Source organism: Canis lupus, chromosome 22 (genome assembly GCF_011100685.1).
Source record: "Canis lupus familiaris isolate Mischka breed German Shepherd chromosome 22, alternate assembly UU_Cfam_GSD_1.0, whole genome shotgun sequence".
Lineage (NCBI taxonomy): Eukaryota > Metazoa > Chordata > Mammalia > Carnivora > Canidae > Canis > Canis lupus.
The window spans coordinates 10097982-10105551 of record NC_049243.1 but is presented as its reverse complement, the minus strand read 5'-3'; positions in this window follow the sequence as shown (position 1 = coordinate 10105551).

Here is a 7570-nt window from a genome sequence, read left to right as displayed (position 1 = left end):
TTCTCTCTGCTCCACGCCGAGCTTGTCACCCGTACTGCTGCTTCTGCTCATTAGCAGAAGCCACAAGCCCACCCCCAGATGCGTGGCTGCAAACCCATGGAGGCAGCTGCCACACAGAGGCTATAGCTTCCCACAGTCCTCTCCAAGTGGCTGCCCTTGCAATCCACCTGAAGCAACTGGATGTGCTTCATTTCCCAGATCTCACTGCAAGCTCTGAGCTGTCTACCTGAGCCAGTGCTTCAGGGCAACTGGCAAATGACACCTCCAATCTTCAACTCTCTCTCCTAGATCTTCACTTCCAAGCTTCTTGCACAGTGATGTACTAAACCTGCTTTCCAGGGAGTACCTGATTTGCAGCTTTTGCTGACTTCTGGGGTACAAATACTTCTACTTTTCAAGCTTCTAACATTAAGTCACTGAACACAGAGCTGGGAAGAAAGGCACCCAAGTGCTCTCGGAAGCTCATGAGCCGGCCCCAGCTCACCTCCAAATGAGCCCCTCATCTCATAACACTCACAGTGGCTCTCCTTCCTTGACTGAACTCTGACTCATACAGTGAGATTAGAAGATGATGGGCATCATGCTCAACACGGCACTGGCACACAGGAAATAATAAATTAAAGTCAGTGTGTTACAAAAACCAACCCTCATGTTGTGCTTGGTTCTGAAACTGGTAAAGGCATGTATGTACTTACAACCTACAAAGCAAAAAAATAGGCCCAGAGATAAAAGAATTTTCCAGCTAATGCAAGCACAATTTTTACATAGATTAACAAAAGGCTGTTGCATCTCTTTACAAATTAAGTACGCAAATTCGATTTCCTACAAAACAAATACGAATTAAGGAAATAATAGAATATTATGCACGTGCGGCAGTAGAAGGTTGCATTCTATGAATATTAAGCAGCAATTTTGTAGTTAACGTTAAATGACCATCCCGGGGAGAAATTTATAGTTACCGAATCTGTCCAGAAGCTTGTAGCTCCTTTCCAATAAACTTAATAGCAGACAAAGCCTGTGTAAACTTAAATTTCAATACTGCCTTTCCCCTCCTGTCTGTTCTCTCAGCTATGCTCTTTGCTAACTTCGTGGCTGTGGTCACAGAATATAAATACCCTTATCTCATTGGTGAAGCACTTTCAAAATCCCAAGCATGTGACATATGGACCTCATTTCTTCTTGGGCTTATCAAACAGCATGATGACTGGTACTTGCTTTTAATTTTAACCAAGGGTTTTGGGTTTATAATTTTTGTTTCCCCAGCTGAGAATGACTAAATCAATGCTTACTTTGGAGTTGATTGTATTTGGATTATTAAACAGTTAACTTAGGCATGAAAACACACAGTAAGCTACTCATTTCTTCCGCACCTCAGGATTGGTGAAACTTTTAGCCAAATATTGCTAACAGAAATATCCCTCCCTGGATACTGTGCAAATGCTCTTTTTTCTTTGCCCTGGAGCTACATTATTTGCAGATCTTCTTCTTTGCTTTACAAAATTCTACATCCGAAACCCCTGTGCTCTGCAAAGGACGCTTCACTGTATCAGGGCTTTCTTTCAAACGACAAGAGAACTTGCATGTTCTCAGTCAACAATTGTTCAAAATTTGTCTTTACGTCATCAAGCTTATTTCTGAGGAGATTTGGTTCCCTCTAAAGTGGAGTCTCTACAAATAGTGGCTGTCTCTAATAGTTACCCAGAGGTGACTTCTTGTTCTTTGTTCTGATCGCTCTGTCTCTTTGAACTGCACTGTAGCAATTGGAAGGATTTTATAAATCCTAGCCTGGATGGGACCAGGTAGAGAAAGAAAACCACCTCTGGGTTAACAATAACCCGAACAAAACATCCCTTATTGTACAGAATTCACTACATCTAGGCTCTTTCTTGGATACACCTATCAACATGAAGAAGGGAAAGTCGTTCCAGGCAAAAGAAATCACATGTGCAAAAGTGTAGTGGTAAGAGAAAATACACTGCCGTCCAGCGTCAGGAAATTGGTCACAGATGGAATGGTAGTGGTAGATGTCACAACTCCCCAAAACAGGGTACTGTTTTCTGCTCCGGGCCCTGGATGAATGGACTGTCCCTTGTGGACAGTGGACTAAGGAAAGGTTGAGAGGGAGGAATGGTGCAAGGCTCGACAAGGGAGACTTTCTTTGCACCTGGCACTGTGCATATGCAGATGAATGACAGCACGATGATGCATCACATCGCATCGTTTTAATAGCTCTGGTATACCCACCCAGCTAAGGCTTTGGTCTTGGTCAGGCAGGAAACAGGGGTCCATTGTAATATTTTAGGCATGGAAGTGGGGAGGGCAAATTTGAATTAGAGAGCAAGACCAGAGTGAGGCAAGATCCCCTGGGAACTACTGCCATAACCCATGCCGAAAGTGGCAGAGGCTTGAACTAAGGCAGTGACTCGGGATGGAGAGACAAGGAAGAGCTTAATGAGAAACCGAATGTTCCCTGTAAGGTGTGAGGGCTTAAGGACTCAAGGGTGACACTGACTTAGGAAATGAGTCGGTTTCTGCTTCAAGGGGAGAACAGAGAAAGAGGTGATGCTGCGAGGAGGAGCAGGAGCTGAGCTTTTGACTTACTGGGCGCCGGCGGATGAACCTCACAACTGACCACAAAGGTGGAGGACACACAGGCCAACACAGTGGCTTCCCGGGTTCCTCCCTTCCTGTTGGCGGAGCATCTCCCGGGAGGACACCTGTATTTCTGCCCAGACCCACACTCCACCCTTTAATAGACTTTTCAACTCTTCTCAAGAGATCTTAGGAACTGAGGACTCCACCTGTCTCCAATGTGGCAACAAGTCCCCGCCCGAGCTCCATCAGCAAGTTCAGATCACCCAGGTGAGGTGCAGAGCTGGGCCTCCAGCTCCTTGAGAGCAGCTGTCCTCATCTTCCTCTTGGGCCACACAAGTAGGACGGAATACAGCATCTCCCAGCCCACAGGGCTGCAGCTGTTTCTCTTTCCCATGGTCTCTCCTTTGCCCCAGAGTCTCTGATACCAGAAACCTGGTTCGTGGGCCTCACTCCAGCTTCTCCCCAGGCCCAGCACCTGCCTTGCCCCAGCCTCAACCAGGTCCCTCCTGTAATTCCTGTGCTTATCCAACAACCTCCTGCCTGGACCCTCTGCTTCTCACCTGGCCCGTTTTCCAAACTGTCCCCTGCTACATTGCCAGGAGGCTTTCTCAAATGCAAAATCTGATCATGTTGCTTAAAATACTTTCACAAATCTATATTCTTCTTGAGGACAAACCACAGATTTCTACCCGAGGCCCTGAGAGGTCTTTGATGTTTGGGTTTTACCCATGTCTCCAGGGACATTTTATAACCCTCCCCCTCACACACTGTTGTGGCTGCTTTGCTGTTTCTCCCTTTCTGGCTTTGTGCTCTGCCCTGATCCGACCCTGCCCTATGCAGATCTAGTCTACCCAGGGATTTATTTCTTCATAATTCATCAAGGAGACCTTTCCTGTCTCCAGGCAGAACTAGGTGCTCCCTTTTTGACCCCCTGCAGTCAGACTCATTTGTTTATTTATCTTGTCTCCCTCTCAGACCATAATGCCTTTCAGGGCAAGGACCATGTTCTTCCCCCCCAACCTTTGGCATGGTGCCTGGAACAACACAGTCCTCCTTTAGTAAATGTCCATTGTATCAGTAAATGAACAGATACAGGAAGACAAAGATCCACTCCTATGCTTCTCCTGGAAACTGCCTTGTATTTTTTACTCTCTCTTCTAATGATATAGCATTTACTTTCATTCTGAGCTTCCTGACAGCCAATGCATAAAGGGAAACAATAAAGGATATGGCGCTAGTTGTCTGAAAAAAACCAAAACTTTCACTTCTTCAAAAGAGACAAGCTTTTTCCTGATAATAAATTTTCAAAGGAATTCATCACATGAGTTCTTGCACAAGGAAAATTGAACAACATAATGGGCAGTATCTTTAAGCAGTCTTTACAGAAGCTACAGAAATATTCTCCACTTCACTGTTTCCAGTATTAAATGCTTTATTAAAAAAAAAAAAAAAAGATAAAGACCTAGCACTAAAACATGATTCATGAAAGAGTTTCCCCTGGGAAGGGCTGAACTAATGAGCACCACATTTAGAGCTTTCTGGTGATCAAGGATACAGTTTAGCACATGTAGGAGACTGTATATTTATAAATCCCATCTCTCAAATATCAGTTATCTCAGCTCGGCTTTGACAGGAGCTAAATGACAGCCCCAAATTGGATTCTCTGAATGCTAGAAAACTCCCACTTATTCAAGGGTAGCTATTTGTAGCATGTAAACTTTTGCCAGTCTGAGACAAGAATTTGGCCCAGTGAATAAAAAATATAGAAAAATAAATGTTCAGAAACTGTAGGAGGAGGAGAGGTTCCTGGTTGATTGTCCAACCACAGAATTCAGTTCTATTGCATTGCATAGAGACACTCAAAACTAAAAGTTACCAGAATGTGGGTTTATCACTGGTCCACAAGCTCATTAAGACAGTAAGAAAACAATCTTTCTATGGCTTGGTGTCAAAAAGCACTAGTCACCAGCTCCTCCCTCCCATCCCCCGCCACCGCCCACAGCCTCTACCTATGAAGACAAATAGAAATTCTTCAGAATTAAAGCTCTAGGAATGGGACCCTGGGGAGCAGGAAGGGCGTAAATTGTCAAAGGAGGAGTAAGATACCAAAATAGCTAACTGTCCTTCAGAATGTTCTGCACAAAACATCTCATTCAGTCAGCACCCTGCTTGCAAGAGGGAAGCAGAGGAGCAGATGAGAGAGTTCAGGATCAGACAGGCATGGGGGCGGAGCAGTGCAGCTGCAGATTTGGTCAGCTCTGGTTCCCTCAATGCATTGTTCTAACAAAATATCTGAGTGAGGCAGAGTTGAAATTCAGTTACAAGAATAGTCATTACAGCCATCATCAGAACCCAAAAAAGACTTCCACAAAGACAAAAAAAAAAAAAATAAGCAAAAGAAAAATTGTTGCAATAGTTGTTTTCACAGCTAAATTTACTAAATATTGAGACCTCTGATATAAAGAAAATGAAACGACTCTAACTTCTAAAATAAAGTTGCTAGAAAAAAATATCAGCAAAGCAGCTTTCTAGAACAAAGTAAGTGGATGTTGCTTCAGCATATTGATTGATACATAATCCAAACATATTGACTTATGTGTAATTAACAAAAGAGTTTAATTAATCTGCTGATTGAAAATGTCATCAATCTTATTCAAGTGAATTTTAATTCAAAGATAATATCATTATGAGTATTATGCTCAAGTAATTTTATTTAATTAATCATAAAACTTGTCCTCACATATGCCTTTAGCCTCAATAAATCATAAAATAGCTGACAAATTTCCTTTCTAGGAGAAAATTAAAGATATCAATTTGAAGCACTTTGTTTTATATTATTGCTTGATGTGTTCTGAAATGAAAATGCTGTGTTTCAAAAGCTACCTTCTCTCCTTTTCTCCCTACTTACATAATCATATAGGATGGCAATTCTTTTGTGAGCTTTCCTATATCCATGAATAAAATAGACTTCTCTGAAATTTTTTAAAGGAAAGGATGTGTTTTCTCAGGCTTGAGAAATATCTGAGCTTGTTTTTCAGAAACCTTGGCAGAAAAACAAGGAGCAACTACTGAATAATCATTCAAATGACAAGTCTTCATTAGGTTGAATTACTGAAATGAAACTATTTCGGTAATTGTTATTCCTCCCTCATCCTATGTAGCAAGCTAAAATGAACAAAATACACTTTGGGTCTAGAAAGCAGATCCCCCAAAGCCAATTAATGCTCCCAAGCTAGTAGGATACTAATTAGCAATTATTTCTGCCCAGTGATGCCCAGGCATCCTGGGTTGCTAAATGTTCCCCTTGTCCTAAACCGCCAGGGAACACTCATGGAATAGTGATAGTTCTTTGTAGGGTGGCTTACAGAATGTGTGTCTGAACCCATACTAAATGCCCTCCTTCCTCATCCCTGAGGAAGATAGATGAATGCCAACAAGGAAAAGCCAAGACAGGTAGAGGCTTAAGAGGGACATATTTAACAAAAGGAACTAAGTTGCAATTGAACAGCCTGCAAAGGGTGACAAGCAATGAGAAAGAGGCATACAGGTAGGAAGACGTAGGAAGACGTGTGGGGAAGAGACAAGCAGAGAGAATTTCTCCTCCTCCCCACCAGTGTGAATCAAACTGCAATTCACCCGGTGGGACCTAATTAAACCAAAAGTCACTCTCCAGAAACCCCCAAATCACTTGGAGATCCTATTGTCTTTAGTAATCGAAATGCCCAGAGAGCATCAGTGGTGTGAGAAAAGGTAAGTCCAATTTTGAGGGAATTCCAACTCATTTTCAGGACACTCGATCTATTGCCATAACTCTTGTTTCCTCCTCCAAGCACAATTTTCCTAGAACAAATAAAGAAATCGAATGCTTTTTTTTTCCTCTCCAAAGGAAAAGCTTAAAATGTGAGGCGGCTTTTAAAATCTCTTTTTCATTCATAGGCTACACAGCCCTTTAAATTGATGCGTGACAGTTCTAGGAGATTCACTGGTAAACAACGGTTCTCGTCACCAGCACATTTTTTTCTAGAGAAGATTACATGATTTTTCCCTTTATTGAATTAAATCTAACAAATATTTATCGAGCGCCCATTACACCCAAGGTAGTATGCTGCAAGTTATAGAAAAATCGCCTATACAATAGTGCCAGCCTTCAAACATTTGGCCATTGGAAGGATGAAAATGGAGGATAAAATAAGATGAGTAGACCCATCAACAAATGACTCTAACAGAGGCAAAATAATGGAAAGGCCATAAAAAGATACAAACAAAACGAAATGAGGTGTCAAGGAAGGTGTCTGTTCAGTCTTTTATAACAGAGTACCATAGACTGGGTGGCTTACAAACAACAGACATTGAGTTTCTCTCAGTTCTGGAAAAAGGAAGTCTAAGATCATGGTGCCAGCATGGTTGGGTTCTGGTGAGAGCCTTCTTCCAAGTTGCAAACTGCCAACTGCTGGTTGTACTCCCACAAAGAGGAGGAGAGACGGGAGGAGAAGCAAGCTCTCTGGAGTCTCCTCTTCTAAGGGCACTAATCCCACTCAAGAGGGCTCCACCCTCATGACCTCATCAAATTCTAATTACCTCCCAAAGTCTCCATCTCATTATAGCATTGCATTTGAGGGATAGTTTCAACATCTGAATTTGGGGGGAATGCAAACATTTAGTCCATAAACCGAGAGAGATGATACCTGGCTTCTTTGGGGGTATTCATTTGTTCATTCAAAAAATCATGTCATGTGCCCTGCCCACCGCCTATGTCCTGTGCCAGGACCAGTATACAGTGAACAAAACAAACAAAAAGGAAAAATAATAAGATACCAGCTTGAATGTCAGGTATATTTTTCTTTCAATGGTTTATTGAGTATCATTTTCCCACATGCTCACCAATATGTGGAAGTGTCAGACTTTACTTTTTGCACACAGAAGGGAAAACATCTTGTTGCCTATTTTAATTTGCATTTTCCAGGGGCACCTGGGT